The sequence below is a fragment of the Gossypium arboreum genome, chromosome 4, assembly GCF_025698485.1.
Source record: "Gossypium arboreum isolate Shixiya-1 chromosome 4, ASM2569848v2, whole genome shotgun sequence".
Classification (NCBI taxonomy): domain Eukaryota; kingdom Viridiplantae; phylum Streptophyta; class Magnoliopsida; order Malvales; family Malvaceae; genus Gossypium; species Gossypium arboreum.
In genome coordinates, this window is record NC_069073.1 from 24354637 (window position 1) to 24372236 (window position 17600).

At 40.6% G+C, this 17600-nt stretch overlaps 1 non-coding gene across 1 annotated transcript; it reads left to right on the forward strand.

Annotated features, from left to right (window-relative positions):
* The first annotated feature begins 10422 nt into the window (after window positions 1-10422).
* LOC128291919 (small nucleolar RNA R71) lies at window positions 10423-10528 on the forward strand. The gene has a single exon (XR_008281903.1). It is a non-coding gene; the product is annotated as a small nucleolar RNA R71 (small nucleolar RNA).
* The last annotated feature ends 7072 nt before the right edge of the window (window positions 10529-17600 follow it).

Sequence of the window (17600 nt, forward strand, 5' to 3'; positions counted from 1 at the left end):
TAGCAATACTTACAATGTAGGATGGAGGAATCACCCAAATTTTTCATGGGGAGGCCAAGAGAATCAGAGACCACCACCACCTCCAGGCTTCCAACAACCACCCTACCAACAAGAGAAAAAATCGAACCTTGAAGAGATGCTAACAAAATTCATCTCGGTGGTTTTAAACTCATTTTCAGAATATCGAGACAGCATTTAAAAATCAACAAGCATTGATCCAAGGGCTTGAAACTTAGATAGGTCATCTCACTAAATTGATATCTGAATGACCACAAGGTAGTCTACCAAGTAACACTGAATCTAACCCAATGGAGCAAATGAATGAAATTACCATTCAAGATGAGGAAGGGTTAGTTACACCTGAACCAGAACCGAGGCAAGAAACTGTGGTAAGTAAAGATAAAGGTGAGGTAAGCCACAATGAGCAAAAACCGGTAAGTACAGAATATAAACGTCGCGTACCATACCCTTATGTGACAAGGAAAGACCACTCAGACGAACAATTTGGTAAATTCCTTAAACTTTTAAAGAAATTACATATTAACTTACCGTTTATTGAAGCTCTTTCACAGATGCCAAACACAATCAAATTCTTAAAAGAACTTTTAACAAATAAAAGGAAGTTAGATGAAGCATAGCATGTGAGCTAAACGCAGTTTGCTCAGCCATTCTACAGAATAAGCTGCCCAACAAATTAAAAGATCCAGGGAGTTTTATGATTCCTTGTTTAATTGGTAGCTTAGATGTTAATAATGCGTTGGTTGATTTAGGGGCTAGTATCAATGTCATGCCTTACAAAATGTTTAAGCAACTAGGTCTTGGGAAACCCAAACAAACTAGGATGAGTATTCAATTAGATGATAAAACAATCAGATTTCCCAGTTGATTGAAGACGTACTCGTTAAAATTGACAAATTTATATTCCCAGTTGATTTCATTGTTCTAGACATAGAAGAGATAGTAACGTTCCTTTAATTTTAGGGAGGCCCTTTTTAGCAACTGCTAGAACAATAATTGATGTTGGCACAGGTGAATTCACACTTCATGTGGGAGATGAAACAATCACCCTTCAAGCTCGTAATTCGAATAACACATCGAAAATTGAAGGTGGTTGTATAAATCATACTATTAAAATTGACCATGGGGTGCAACCTACCTTACAGGAAACAAGTTCGAAGAACATATATGAGCCATGTTCAAGCAACATCAAAGGACCTATCTATGGAAAACGAAGGCTACAAATCGAGAAGCTAGATGAATGGCGGACACAGAAATCGAGAACACCTCATAAACTGAAACCGAGCCAGGATGAGCTCAATACCTCACTAAATCAACTTAAGCTTGGAGACAAAGTACTACTAGATGCAGCAGATCCTCACATTGCCACTTCTGAACCTAATGAAGAAATTCCTCTCACGATACTCAGTATTTTCCCATATGGTACATCGAGGTAATTCATCCTTAATTTGGCACTTTTAAGGTAAACAATACTCGTCTTAAACCTTATATTGATAAAGTTGATAGCAGGGATGAGGAGTGTAAACTCCTCGAGCCACCATGATCACACACCAAAGAGGTAAGTCGAGCTCAAACTATAAATAAGCGCTTCTCAGGAGGCAACCCAAGCACTAACAGTATTTATTTCTTTAAATTCTAGTTTTTCACATATAACGTACTACTAAGTCTTGGAACACAGGGTTTTCCCATCTACATGGCCAAGCACACGGGCGTGCCTTAGGCCATGCTCACACCACAGGAGGAGACACAGCCGTGCTATACGGTCGTGTAAAAATAGGGCAAAATTTTTCCCCAACACGGGATGCGATAAGTTATCGCCGTGGCCATGGGCGAAACTGTCAAAACAACACGAGTGAGAGACGCGCCCGTGCTTTGAAACCGTGGTTGAAACTGAGAATTTAACACGGGCGTGCGACACGCCCGTGCCATTCACCCGTGGTCGACACTGTCAAACTAACACGGACAAGGACCTATATACACGGGCGTGGGAGAAGCGAATGAAGAAAGACATGCGGTCATGTGCACCAACACCCCCAAAGAACACGGGCGTGGGCCGAATGTCAAACACATTCAAATTTAAAAATCGCGAAACACACGGGAAAAAATAAAACGGCCGTGTGCCCCAAAATATATATAAACCCCTTATTATTCATCATCCTCTCCCCAAAAATTCCTAACCCTAGCCGCTGCAACTTCACACGCCCTACCTGCCACACCCGTGCACTGCTTACAACACTATTCCCGACGACCCAAGCTTCTTCCTTTTGTATTTGTTTACTCTTTTCTCTCTATTTTCTTTAAATATTTTACTTATTTCATGATTTCTCTAATCCATTTGACTATTTTAAGTGAATATTCATAGTAGAATAATAGAAATACTCATGCTTGTTATTAAAGAATTTTTCCATTTTTCATATTACATTCATCCATTTTTCTTGTTTCTATGGATTTTATGCTTACCCACATGCATTCATGCATTAGATATTCCCATAGCATTATTCTCATAATCCTATTTTAATAACTTGATATATTTACTTTAGTTTTTTTTAGTTTTTTTTTCTTCATCCAGTACGTGAGTCTCATGAAATATTCCTATTTAGTTTTGTTTTTCCATGCTATTCTTAGGGTATATTGGTTGAACTTCGATTTTTTTTCTTTTTTTTCACTGCAGACATACCATGTCATCTTCACATGGGAAGAAAACCATTCTCCTTGCATCGAAGAAGAGAAAAGGAGCAGCATCATCCTCGAGTCCTACCATGGATATTAGGTACCCTTTTCTCCAGTTCCCCCTAGGACACCAAGAAGAGCTATTTCAAATATTACAAACCCGACCTCTAGGTGTGGGACGCTGTATTAACTGGGCCGCACTTGAACAAGTCCAACTGACTGACGTGATCAGAGCGCTCCTGTCAACCGATCCATTGGAACTTTTCTTTGCAATTATCAAGCCGACATACCTTGAGCTCACACTTGAGCTTTGCTCGACCTTCCATGTTCAAGACGTCATGACCAATTTCGATGATCCTGGAACGGTCCAGTTCTGTCTCGGTAGTCTAGTCTACCAGTTGAGTGTGCCTGAGTTCGGTGTCGCATTGGGCCTTTACACGGAGGAATTCATGGAAGATAACGAGCTCGACACCCTCCATTTCCACATCCACTACTCCCCATCGAAGTGTTGTGATCGCAATGATTCGTAACAAGTAATAAATTTTTATAATAAAGATCAAACCTAAACTAACTATTATCATGACGAAAAGGCAAGCGCACCTGTCGAACAATAGTATAGTAATGGCAAGACCGGGATGTCGTACCCAAGGAACCAAAAGTACTAGTAATAACTATCTTTTTATTATCTAGCCTAAGAATAAAAGGGTTTGTTTATTAAACTAATTATCTAAACTAATTATCTAATTTAATCAAAGCAAAAAGAAAGTTTGGAAAAAGACTTGAAGAAAAGCAATTGATAAAGACGACACCCAAGGAGGAATCCACCTAGATTTTACTTGTTACCTGACTCTGAACTGGACGATTTATTCACTTGACTTGATCCGTGAGACTCCCTAACCTATGTTATCATCCCTATTCAAGACTAATAACATCTAACCCCTAGATTGAATAATCGAAACTTTTCTCTAATTAACACTCTAGGGTTGCATTAGCTCGATCTATTGGACTCCCATATTAGGTTTCACCGTAATCCGGCAAAATCTCGTAACCCTATTTTTAGGCGCCCGATCAACTCCGCTTAATTATGCCAAATCTACTCTTAGGCAGGGTCTATTCCTCTTCTACATAAGCACATCAAATCATGAATTAATACCCATAATATTAACTCAAGCATTAAGAACACATAATTAAGAACAAATTAAGTATTTATCATACAGTTCAGATAATAAAAACAAGATCCATCATAGGTTTTATCCCCCTTAGGTATCTAAGGGGTTTTATCCCCTCTAAGTATCCTTTTTCAGTGTAAAATACAACTCCTTGAAAAAGGGACACGCCTGTGTGCCACGGTCGTCTGACGTGGTTGCCAGGCCATGTTCGATCCGTTAAATTGCCATGACCGTGTAGGCTCAATGGCTAGGCCGTATGAGTCGTGTAAACCTTGGTCGACACCCTTGAAAGGCACGGGCGTGTGAGCTGCCCGTGTGGCAAGGCTTAGGCCATGTGGTCTTATCGATTTGGTCTGTTTTGTCCATTTTTAGCTCGTTTGTGGCTCCTTTTGACCCTTGGTGCTCTGCTGAGTACAAAACATGAAATAACCGGATTAAGAGCACCAAAATCCATAAATATAATAGTAAACATCCATAAATATGCTAAGTATTTGGGGTAAAAACATATATAATTTGGCGTTTATCAAATACCCCCACACTTAAGCATTTGCTTGTCCTCAAGCAAAATTCTCACTTGCTGCTAGAATTCATTCTTTTCAATCATATAATCATTATTGATAATGTTACAAACTATTCCACGGAAATTTATACATTGAGAATTTAACTATAGGGGCATTAAGAGCCTCAAACAATCTAAATCGGATATCTCGATAATAAAATTATAGGTAAGCTCCTTCCTTTAAATAATTAACTTTAGTCCTAAATACACAAGAGATGACATCCTCACTAAAGATTCACTCAAATCACCCAAAGTGTTTAAGGGTCAAGATTAACCATAGGCTTGCATGAAAATCAAATCTCTACCACTTGTAAATGATATGATACACTAATCCAAAGGTCTTTCCATGGTTGTAATGGGGTTTAGGTTACAGGTATGGATACAGGTTGAAGAACAGGGGTTAGAATCGAGATAATTTCAATATGTTACCCCACTATCAAAAACTTAATCACTGAATCACAAACAAATAGCTAGAACTATTTTACATGAGTTCATGACAACTTTAGCTTGCTGAGAATTACACACACATTTTTTTTAAAGAAAAAATCAAGTTAATACAATACAGAAATTATACTTCATGATTCAGTAACAAAAAATGGTGAACATAGTGAGGTAACGATATTAAATTCAATCTCGATAAAAAGGGTTAAATTAAGTTAGAGGGTTAATCAATGAAAAAGGGTTAGTAGGCCCAACAGGGGGTTCACTAAGGGTTTAATTATGTGGGAAGGCTTTTTATGGAATAAGTGGGTTAAATCCTAAGTGCCTTTATCATCTCAGTATATCAGATCATATGTGTGATCTTGACATGTATAATCGAAGCAAGTTCTAGAATAACAGTTCAATGTTGACACACTCAAACCACAAAAGAAGTGAGCAAGAAAGAAAGCTATATGCTCAAAAGGATCAAAAATCTCACCAAAAATTTAGATTTTTTATGTCATTCCTATATACTTAAGATTTCAAGATAATACCTCAATTCAGGAAAATAGCCTAAAAGTTTTAGTTCTCAAATTATCAACTTATCATGCTTGATTCTCTAATGTCCTATAATCAAATAATCATGCATAATTCCCTTGGTCTAATTCATGACATATCAATAATAATTATAGATCAATCAAGATTCATTCGATCAGAATTATGAGAACATCACTTAAACACAAGACCAAATTCAGGGATTTGAAAATAATGCAAAAAGTTAGGTTTCATGTTTACCCCCATACTTAAGATGTACATTGCCCTCAATGTACAAAGATAGACTATTCAACATAAAGAAAATCATAAGAGGGAAAGAGGTGAAACTCATTGTTAGAAGGATGCAGAGCTTGATTCTGAGGATGGAGTGTTTGGGGAAAATCGTAGCGGCTACTATTCTTGGCTAGATGAAGAAATTGGGTCGTTTAACATGGCACTCGTTAGGTATTGTTCCCTATTTGTTTCCTCATTTCGTAAAATATTCCTAGCAGCTTTGCTTGGAAGTTTGTAGAATCATGAAGAGCTTATTAAGAGTTGGTGTGGAAGAGAGCGTAGTGGAATTACTTGTTAGAAAGACCAGAAAATGGGAAAAAATAAAATTTACTAATATAGATATGTCTTTATAACGAAAAATAAACATAAACATAAAAATAAAAATAAAAAAAATAAGAGGATTCAATGATCCTCGTTGGTGGGATCCTCAGGTGGTGGTGCTGAAGTGTCGATGTGGAAGTGCTGGCACAACTACTGCATCATGGCCTGCATGTCATCCATCTGTCGGTCCCGTCGCTAATCTCGCTTGTGAATCATCTCGAACTGTGTAGTGCAATATTGCTCGAAGTGAGCGAGTCAGTCGGAAAGGTGCGCCAATGAAGCAGCCGCATGAACTGGTCGTTCCCTAGGTGGCGCGGTGGAAGGCTTCTCATGCTGTGGGAGAATATCATCAGGGATGTCCTTAAGATCCTCCTCATCAATGGCATGAGAGAGTTGGTACTGAGGAGGATCGGTCCCACGTCGGCGTTCGATCATCCTCATGTGTAACATAGTCGTGATGCCCTGTGGGGACATCTGACTGATCAGTGTAAGCGCGGAAGACTGGGCCACGGTGTCGAGGAGGTCGAAGTGTTTAGCAAGGCGCGTCACGTAGGGGACGATGGAGATCACTCCCTTCCGATGCCGCTCGGTCTGATGGCGAATGGCGAAAGCAATGAAGTATGCCAAATCAGTCACATGTGAGTTCGCCATGCACCATAAATATTAGGCGTCGTGGGTGTTGACGACACCGGTGCTCTCTCTCCTCCCTGTCAATATACGAGCCAATATGGCATAGAGATAGCGGAGGGAAAGGGGGAGAGCTGAGGCCTCCGAGTGGCTGGGGTCGTAGGTGGAAAAGAGTGGTGCCAAAGCCTTCCAACACAAGGACGAGGAGATGTGGATATTGCGTAGGAGTGCATTCATGTCCTCCTCCTCCATAAACTCATCAGTGTAAAGTCTCAGAGCAACTCCAAACTCTGGGACACTCATCACATGAACTATACCGCCTAATTAGAAGTGAATGGTGCCTAGGTCCTCATTGTTCGTCATCACCACCTATAAATGAAAAGTAGAGCATAATTCTAAGGTTAGCTCTAAATAAGTGGGCCCGATAATAGCGAAGAACCGTTCCCATGGGTCTGTAGACAAGAGGGTATGGATGGCATCAGCGAGCTGGACTTGCTATACGGTAGCCCAGTCAATGCAACGACCTGTGGTGATGGGTCATGCGCCTAGTATTTGAAATAGCTCCTCCTGCGAAGCTTGTGGAAATTCAAGGAACGGGTGCCAAACTTCGGCTGTAGCTCGTACCGATGAAGAACCTGGTCCCCTACATCTCTTTGAGGATGGGACCGCGGCCTTCTTGCCCCTTGATGATAACATAATATACCTGAAAATACATGAGCATTGATAGAATCCAAGATACATCAATAGTTAAGCAATTGGCCTAAAACTAGTATATGCTATTTAGTGTTTTAAATAAGTCAAATATAGAAAATTCTAAAGCAAATTCTTAACTTGTCTAAAACATATTTGTAATAGTAACAATATATATGTAAAGCATGAAAAATACTAATGTAACAACACAAATTGGAAAGACAAGGTTAAGAAAGTGAACCAAGGGCTATTGTAAGGCGGTGCACGATCGTGTGATGGTGAGCACAGGCGTGTGACGTGGAGAGGAAAACGTGTGGTGGGAAAATAGAGGGTATAGGGAGGGGAAAATAGGGATTAATGCAAGTGGAGTGACTTTGAGGGTGGTTTGAGGGTTGGGGAAGTGAGAATCTAGGGAATGGTGGCCGAAATAGAGAATAGAGGTTGGGGGAGGGTGGATTTCGGCTAGGGTTTTGAAAGGAGGAAGAAGATGAACAGTGGTTTGTTTATATAGGGAAGGGCCACACAGCCTAGGGCCACGCCTGTGTGTTGTCAGGGTAGCCTGTGTTTTTCAAATTTTTTCAAATGTGGTCGTGCCTGGCTGCTATCACACGCCCATGTGTCTTGGGCGTGTGTGGCACACGGCCATGTCGCACTGCCGTGCCTAGCACTATTCGCTTCTCCTACGCCCTTGTGTTATGGTACCACGCCCCTGTATTGTTGTACACGGCTGAATGGCACGGACGTGTCGTACGCCCGTGTCAAAGAAACAAAATCGAGCCTTGTCTTTGGCATGCCCATGGTTTTCTATCCGATGCACGTGTTATTCCTATCAAGTTCACCCACGGCCATGTAGCACGGCCGTGGGGATTTATCGCACCCCGTGTTTTGGGGAAATCATGTCCTACTTCAACACGGCCGTCTCTCACGGCCATGTCTCTTCTCCTGTTTGGCCACGGCTTCAGGCATGCCCGTGTGCTTGGTCGTGTGTGCTGAAAGACTTTGCAATTCAAAGATAAAGTTAATGATTTGAAGTGTTAGAAATTAATTAAAAATAAAGAAATCAAAATATGTTAGTGCTCGGGTTGCCTCCTGAGAAGCGCTTATTTATAGTCTAAGCTCGACTTACCTCTCCGTTGATTTATCATGGTGGGTTGAGGAGTTCATACACCTCGTTCCTGCTATCAATCTTAAAACAAGGTTTTAATCGGGTGTTGTTTACCTTAAAAGTGCCGAACTTGGGATGACTCACCTCCACCGCATCAATGGAAAATATCTTGGAATCTTGTAAGAGGATTTCCTCATTCAGTGTGGTAGTGACAATGTGAGGATCAACGGCATCTAGTAAGACTTTATCGCCTACCTTAAGTTGATTAGGAGAGGTATCGGGCTTGTTTTGGCGTGGTTTTGGTTTATCATGTGTTCTCGGTTTGTGTTTTCGCCATTCGTTTAGCTTCTCTATCCGTAGCCTTCGTTCTTCATGGATGTCTTTGTTCTTTTCATGATAGTAGCGCACTGTCTCTGTTGTCTTGGTTTGAGAAGGTTCCTACAAGGCCGTTTGAATATTGGTTTTATCATCGACGGGTTTTATAGCATTATCCTGAGTCTTAGGGGTTTTGACTGAGTCTCGTGCTTGGAGTGTTACTGTGTCGTCACCTGCACGAAGTGTTAACTCCCCTATGCCTACATTAATAATGGTTCTGGTAGTTGCTAAAAAGGGTCATCCTAAAATTAAAGGTACCTCGTTATCCTCATCCATATCTAAGACGACAAAGTCTACTGGGTAAATAAATTTATCAATTTTAACGAGAACATCTTCAATAATACCCTTACGAAATTGAACTATTTTGTCAACCAATTGTATGCTCATCCTAGTCTATTTGGGTTTACCGAGACCTAGTCGTTTAAACATTTTATATGGCATAACATTTACACTTGCCCCTAGATCAGCTAAAGCATTATTCACAGATAAACTACCAATTAAGCAAGAAATTGTAAAACTCCCTGGATCTTTCAATTTTTTAGGTAGCTTATTCTTCAGAATAGCTGAGCAGACTGCATTGTGTTCCACATGCGATGTAGCGTCTAATTTCCTTTTATTAGCCAGAAGTTCCTTTAAGAATTTTGCTGAGTTGGACATTTGTGAAAGAACTTTAATAAATGGTAAGTTAATATGTAATTTTTTTAAGAGTTTGACAAACTTACTGAATTGTTCTTCTGTTCTGTCTTTCATCATCGCTTTAGGATATGGCACATGAGGTTCATAATTCGTACTTACCTGTTTAGGATCATCATCGTTTACCTCTTCTCGACCTTTGTTCATCGCATTGTCTTGCTGTAATTCTGGCTCAGGTGCAATGAAATCCTTCCTTATCTTGGGCTCTGATTACATTGAGGTGTTCCCTCGGATAAGGTTTCGTATTACTTGGTAAGCTACCTTGTGGTCGCTCGGAGATTAGTTTGGATAGCTGGCCTACCTGAGTTTTGAGTCTTTGGATGAATGCTTGTTGATTCTTAAGTGCTGTCTCGGTATTTTGGAAACGGGTTTCTGACATCGAGATGAATTTTGAAAGCATCTCTTCAAGGTTCTACTTCTTCTCTTGTTGATAAGGTGGCTGTTGAAAACCCTGAGGATTTTGTGGCTTTTGATTCCCTTGACCTCCCCAGGAAAAATTTGGGTGGTTCCTCCAACCTACATTATAGGTATTACTGTATGGGTTATTTTGAGATCACAAGTTATTGTTACCCATATAGTTGACTTGTTCTTCTTCAGTTGTAGGATTGAAGGATTGGTATTCTATATGCACACCTCCTCCGCTTGAGTCACACCTCATTACTGGATGTACCTGCATAGAACCAAGAAAACTATCAATCTTCTTATTGAGAAGTTCTACCTGATTAGAGAGCATGGTGACTGAATCGAAGTTATAAACGCCGATTGTTTTCGTCGGTTTTGTCGTCATAACTTGCCACTGATAGTAATTCAGTGACATCTCCTCTATAAATTCATAAGCATCTTCCGGTGTTTTATTGTTGATGGTTCCGCCAGCAGCTGCATCAATCATTATTCTTGTTGAGGGATTCACACCATTGTAGAACATTTGAACTTGCAGCCATAGAGGTAACCCATGGTGAGGGCACCTTCTCAATAGATCCTTGTATCTCTCCCATGCATTGTAAAGTGTTTCTAAGTCCATCTGCACAAAAGAAGAGATATTATTGTGTAATTTAGCCGTTTTAGCTGGCGAAAAATATTTTAGTAAAAATTTCTCAGTCATTTGCTCCCAAGTAGTGATAGACCCTCGTGGTAACGAGTTTAACCACTGCTTAGCTTTGTTTCTCAGTGAGAAGGGAAATAACCAAAGACGGATGACAGCATCAGAAACGCCATTGATTTTGAATGTATCGCAAAATTCCAGGAAATTTGCTAAGTGAGTGTTGGGATCTTCATCCTGCAAACCATCAAACTGAGCAAACTACTATATCATCTGAATATTGTTAGGTTTTAATTCAAAATTATTTGCAACAATAGCAGGTCTAACTATACTTGATTCAGTTCCTGTAAAGAGTGTTTAGCATAGTCATACATAATACGTAGAGTAGGATTTTGATTAGCTGCAATTGTAGGAGGCAGCTGATGGTCTTGGTTTTCAGCCATCTCATCGGTTGGAGGTTGAGTATTGTTTTCTTGTTTGTTTTCTATGTATTGTAAACTACGCCTTATTTCTCTTTGGTTTCTATGAACTGTTTGATCGATTTCTTCGTCAAAAAGTAAAGGTCCTGACGGGTTTATTCTAGTCATAAACTATAAAAACCTGTCAAGAGAAAGAAAAAGTAAATTAATAAATAATAATAATAAAATTAAATTAAATTGCAAGAAAAATAAATGGCTAAAGTAATAAAAATTTAGTGTTCCTAATATTTCAAGTCCCCGGCAACGGCGCCAAAAACTTGATCACAATGATTCGTAACAAGTAATAAATTTTTGTAATGAAGATCAAACCTAGACTAACTATTATCATGACGAAAAGGCAGCGCACCTATCGAACAATAGTATAGTAATGGAAAGACCGGGATGTCATACCCAAGGGAACCAAAAGTACTAGTAATAACTATCTTTTTATTATCTAGCCTAAAAATAAAAGGGTTTGTTTATTAAACTAATTATCTAAACTAATTAACTAATTTAATCAAAGAAAAGAGAAAGTTTGGAAAAAGACTTGAAGAAAAGAAATTGATAAAAAAGACACCAAGGAGGAATCCACCTAGATTTCACTTGTTACCTGACTCTGAACCGGACGATTTATTCACTTAACTTGATCCGTGAGACTCCTTAACCTATGTTATAATCCCTATTCAAGACTAATAACGTCTAACCCCTAGATTGAATAACCGAGACTTTTCTCTAATTAACACTCTAGGGTTGCATTAGCTCGATCTATGGACTCCCATATCAAGTTTCACCCTAATCCGAAAAAATCTCGTAACCCTATTTCTAGGCACCTGATCAACCCCGTTTAATTATGCCAAATCTACTCTTAGGTAGGGTTTATTCCTCCTCTGCATAAGCACATCAAATCATGAATTAATACCCGGAATATTAACTCAAGCATTAAGAACACATAATTAAGAACAAATCAAGTATTTATCATATAGTTAAGATAATAATAATAAGATTCATCATAGGTTTTATCCCCCTTAGGTATCTAAGGGGTTTAGTTCATAATAAAATAAGAGTACATCTCAAAAGTATAAAAATAGCAAAACATAAAGAAAACTCTAAAACCTTTGAAGGAATTCTGAGAGAGATCTTCAGTCTTAGAGCAACTCCGGCTTTTGAGATGGATCGTCTGGCTTCCTTCAAGTAATTCCCGGCATGTGGTTCTGTGTTCTAGAAAAGTTCTAGAGAAAGAGCCCTTTCTAGGTCATCTTAGGGTGTTTATATAGGCTTTTGATTAGCTTTCTTGCCCCCTAAGTATCCTTTTTACCTGTAAAATACAACTCCTTGAAAAAGGGACACGCCCGTGTGCCACGGCCGTGTGACGTGGTTGCCAGGCCATGTTCGATCCGTTAAATTGCCATGGCTGTGTGAGTCGTGTAAACCTTAGTCGACACCCTCGAAAGGCACGGGCGTATGAGCTGCCCGTGTGGTCTTCTCGATTTGGTCCGTTTTGTCATTTTTTAGCTCTTTTTTGGCTCCTTTTGACCTTTGGTGCTCTCTTGAGTACAAAACATGAAATAACCGGATTAAGAGCACCAAAATCCACAAATATAATAGTAAAAATCCATAAATATGCTAAGTATTTAGGGTAAAAACATGTATAATTTGGCGTTTATCATGTTGGATGGCCATGGTCCCTAATTCGGCCACCTACGATCCTAGCCGCTCCAAGGCATTAGCCCTCGTCCCATCCCTGCGATACCTACACGCCTTCTTGGCCCACACTCTAACGGGACGGTGAGAGAGCACCAGCGTCGTCAACACTCACGACGCCTATTTCTTGTGGAGCATGGGGAACGAGCACGTCTTCGACCTTGCCTACTTCATTGCCCTCACCATCCGCCATCAGACGGAGCGACATCGAAGGGGGTTCATCTCCATTGGCCCCTATGTGACTCAATTGGCTCAATACTTCGGGCTCCTCAACACAGCGGTCCAATCATCCTCCCTCACTCTCATTGGCCAGATGTCTCCACAAGGCATCTCGAGCATGTTACATATAAGGATGATCGAGAAGCGACGTGGAACTCACCCTCCTCAGTATCGCCTCGCCCAATCAACCGAGGAGGAGGACCCAAAGTACATTACTGATGATGTCCCTCCACGACATGAGGACCTACCATCTCAGCCACCACCCATCCATCGTCCAGTTCATGCAGCGGCTTCAGACTCTGACATCTCTAAGCGCCTTAACCGATTTGAGCAGCAGTGTTTTCAGCGCTTTGATCACATTGATGCCACTCTTCACCACCACCTCGCAAACCATCCGGCGATGACGATGTTTAAAAACCTTTTATTTATTATTTTTATTTTCACTTTTATCTTTATTTATCTTCTTTAAGTACATTTTATTTTATTTTCCTTTAACATTATTTTAATTTTAGTTGTTGAATGCTTATGATTTACTGAGTTATAAACTCACTCGGTGTTTTCTTGTCACCCATTTTAGGTCTCTTGGACTCGTATTGTTGCGTTTCGGAACCGTCGTTGAAGTCATCACACGGCTGGAAATCTTTTGGTATTGTCTTCGTAGTTGAGCTAGGAGAACATTTGGCATGTATAGGCTATTTTGTTTTGTTGAATTGTGGGTTGTAAACTTTAAGCCATGCGAAAATGGCCTATGTGGTCGGTTGAGTGTGATTCTAAAACCTATAGTTACGAGCCTTAGAAACCTAAATTTTGATAAGGTGGCCATAGTTTGTATTATGTATGATGTAATAGTTGGCCATAGAAGATTTATGAAATAGTCATTGTTTGCTTTAGTAACAGATGCTTGCAGCAGTGAGGTGAGATGGAAAATCACTAAACATAGTAGAAGTAGAATTAAATAGTGAATAAATTATGAAATTGAACCTTGATGAATCTATTTTCATATGGACGAAACGAAACGACCATATGAGCAGTATACTGAGAGATATTAAAGTTCTCGTGAGACAGGGCCAGAACGGTTTCTGGATCCCCTGTCTCGACTTTGAAAATTTACCATAAATTATCCAGAAGGAATTAGAAGTCGTGCCTTATATTTGCAGATTCCCTTTTGAGTCTAGTTTCATTAGAAACAAAGGCCATGAGCATTGAAGCTCTGTACGAGAAGATATCTAGGTCGTAATGCGCGAAGGTCAGTGTAGTTGACCCCTGTAGCATGGGTGACTTTAACTAATAAACTGTACTAATTGGCTTGACCAAAAATTCTAGAAAAAAATGCGTAGATGGTATTATAAGTCTAGTTTCAGGGAAAATTTACGGAACTGATTTTCGAATTCTGTAACTCGAGATATGATTTTAAGGTGACAGTGACGCAGTTAGCTAGCCTGCTGGAATGTAAATCAAATATTTCAAAGAGAGAAATAAGAGAAGTAAGCCAGTAACACCACGTGTTCAACTCCGGTGACGGTCACGGGTTTGGGGTGTTACATTTAATTGGTATCGAGCTATGGTTTAGTCGGTTCTAGGACTACCATAGGCGTGTGAGTCTAGCTATACATGCCAAATTGTTAGTGCTTAATAATGTGATGACTTCGACGGTTGAAATTTTTGTTTTGATTAGCGATGGAACCCGGATAGAGAGACCCTTGGCGAATGATGTTGAAAGTGTAGCGGCTGCTCCGCGCAAGGGACACCACTGTTGAGCCTCATCATCCGCGAATAATCAAAATGAAGGGCGAAACAAGCCTTCTTCACCATGATGAATGAGTGGGTCGAGCAATATGCCCGAACCAACCCTACTGCCCAACCATTCCCAAATTTAAATACTCCACCCTAAGAGCCCGTAATGCCTTGATTCTTGATCCGTGAGGCTGAGTAAACCACCAGACTGATTAAGAAGCGGGCTGAGGAGTTCAAGGCCATAGTTACTGATGATGCCGAAAAGGCCGAGTTCTGGCTCGATAACACCATTCGAGTGTTAGATGAACTGTCATGCACACCCGATGAATGTCTTAAGTGTGCTATATCCTTGTTGCGAGACTCAGCTTACTATTAGTGGAGGACTTTAATTTCCATAGTCCCAAACGAACGAGTTACTTGGGATTTCTTTCAATCAGAATTTCGAAAGAAATACATTAGTCAACGGTTCATCGATCAGAAGCGTAAGGAATTCTTAGAACTCAAGCAAGGCCGTATGACGAAGATCTGAATCTGAACATGAGTTCGTAAGACTCGATCGGTATGCCCGGAGTGTGTGGTGATGAGGTTGCTATGTGCAAAAGATTTGAAGAAGGATTGAATGAAGAGTTAAAGTTACTAGTGGGAATTTTGGAGATAAAGGAGTTCGTGACACTAGTCGAACGAGCTGCAAGCGGAAGAACTTGGGAAGGAGAAGAAGAAGGCTGAATTTGAAGCAAGAGATTACCGTAAAAGATCAACGAGTAAAGCTCCGTTCTCGGTGTAAAGAGGTTCGGGAGGACACCAAGAAGTCGAGGGCGTGTGGAATTTCCATTAGAGCCCGACCATCGACGGACTCCGAGCTACTTGGTAGCTAGTGTGGGCAATAATCGTCAAGAGAGACTGAATGCCCCCAATGTGGAAGACGACACCTAGGTGAATGTTGGGGTAAGTCATTAATAGGGCTGTTATGGATGCGGTTCAAGGACCACTTCATTAGAGATTGCAGAGCTAGATGAGAAGAATAAGATGCAAGGTGCAAAACCTAGTGGAACAATGGCTAGAGGTAGGCCCCGAGAATTTCGGAGGTAGGGGTGGCAATCGAGAGGAGCCTCGACACTACTGTTCGATCCGAGGCCCGTGCTCTGCTAGAGCATATGCCATCCGCAGACGAGAGGAGGCATCCTCCCCGACGTTATCACGGTACTTTCACTCTTTTCGATACTAATGTGATTGCTTTGATTGACCCTGGTTCTACTCATTCTTATATATGCGAAACCTTAGCATCCAATAAGACTTTGCCTATTGAGTCTACTGAGTTTGTAATTCGGTGTCAAACCCTTGGGTCATTACGTGCTTGTCAACATGTGTAAGAAAAGTCCCTAGTATTTCGAGGTTCTTGTTTTCCGCGGACTTGATGCTTTTGCCGTTCGAATTAATTTGACGTTATTCTTGGTTTGGATTGGTTGACCATGCACGATGCGGTTGTAAATTGCAAAAGCAAGACTATTGATTTGAGGTGTACGAATAACGAGATAATTCGGGTTGAGTCTACGGACTTAAAAGGGTTGCGGTGTAATATCAGCAATGTTGGCCCGGAAATACGTAAGAAAGGGGTGCGAAGCATACCTTGCGTATGTACTAGACAACAAGGAGTTAGAAAAGAAACCCGAATCTGTGCCAGTGGTTTGCGAATACCCGGATATTTTCCCTGAAGAATTTCGGGTTTACCACTGTTCGGAAATAGAGTTTGGCATCGAATTGGTACCGGTACCACTCCAATTTCGATAGCTCAGATCGTATGGCACCAACGAATTAAAGGAGTTGAAAGCTCGATTGCAAGAATTGGTGGATAGAGGTTTTGCTCGCCCGAGTTTTTCACCTTGGAGTGCGCCGGTGTTGTTCGTGAAAAGAAGGACGGAACCATGAGGTCGTGCATCGACTACCGTCGACTTAATAAAGTGACAATAAAGAACAAATATCCGTTATCACAGATCGATGATTTGTTCGATCAACTAAAAGGAGCCTCAGTGTTCTCGAAAATAGATTTGAGATCGGGCTATTATCAGTTGCGAATTCGAGATTCGGACGTACCCAAAACTGCCTTCAGAACGAGATATGGTCACTACGAGTTCCTAGTGATGCCGTTTGGGCTCACTAATGCCCCTGCGGTATTTATGGATTTAATGAATAGAATTTTCAGGCCATACTTGGATCGGTTCGTAGTTGTATTTATCGATGACATTTTGGTCTATTCGAGAGATGAAACTGAACATGCTGAACATCTGAGGCTAGTGTTGCAAGTTTTACGAGATAAGCAATTATATGCTAAGTTCAGCAAGTGTGAGTTCTGGTTAAGAGAGGTTAGCTTCTTGGGGCATGTGGTATCTGCATCGGGTATTTGAGTTGACCCGAACAAAATTTCAGCCATACTTAACTGGAAGCCTCCGAGAAATATTACCGAGGTTCGGACTTTTAGGGCTTTAGGTTATTACCGACGATTTGTAAAGGTTTCTCGACTATAGCCACGCCAATGACGAAGCTACTCCAAAAGGATGTTAAGTTCGAATGGACGGAGAAATGTCAGAAAAGTTTTGATCAACTGAAAACTTATTTGACTGAAGCCCCAATTCTAGTGCAACCCGAATCGGGCAAAGAGTTTGTCATTTATAGTGACGCATCCCTACTTGGGTTGGGTTGCGTATTGATGCAAGAAGGGCGAGTTGTGGCCTATGCGTCGAGACAATTAAAGCCACATTAGAAAAATTATCCCACCCATGATCTCGAATTGGTCGCCATCGTATTCGCTTTAAAGATATGGCGACATTACTTATTTGGTGAGAAGTGCCATGTGTATTCGGATCACAAAAGTCTCAAATATTTGATGACTCAAAGAGACTTAAATCTGCGACAAAAACGTTGGCTCGGTGTTAAAGGATTATGAGCTGGTCATTGACTATCACCGGGAAAGGCTAAT